This window comes from Eucyclogobius newberryi, unplaced genomic scaffold (genome assembly GCF_026437365.1).
Source record: "Eucyclogobius newberryi isolate DKJ021-1_F unplaced genomic scaffold, fEucNew1.0.hap1 SCAF_4, whole genome shotgun sequence".
NCBI lineage: Eukaryota > Metazoa > Chordata > Actinopteri > Gobiiformes > Gobiidae > Eucyclogobius > Eucyclogobius newberryi.
Window position 1 is genome coordinate 41,051,648 of NW_027316056.1, and position 290 is coordinate 41,051,937.

Sequence of the window (290 nt, forward strand, 5' to 3'; positions counted from 1 at the left end):
AGACCTGGTTTGGACCTGGTTTAGACCTGGTTTAGATCTATTTTAGTCCTGGTTTAGACCTGGTTTAGTCCTGGTTTAGACCTGGTTTGGACCTGGTTTAGACCTGGTTTAGATCTATTTTAGTCCTGGTTTAGACCTGGTTTAGTCCTTGTTTAGACCTGGTTTGGACCTGGTTTAGACCTGGTTTAGATCTATTTTAGTCCTGGTTTAGACCTGGTTTAGTCCTTGTTTGGACCTGGTTTAGACCTGGTTTAGATCTATTTTAGTCCTGGTTTAGACCTGGTTTAGTC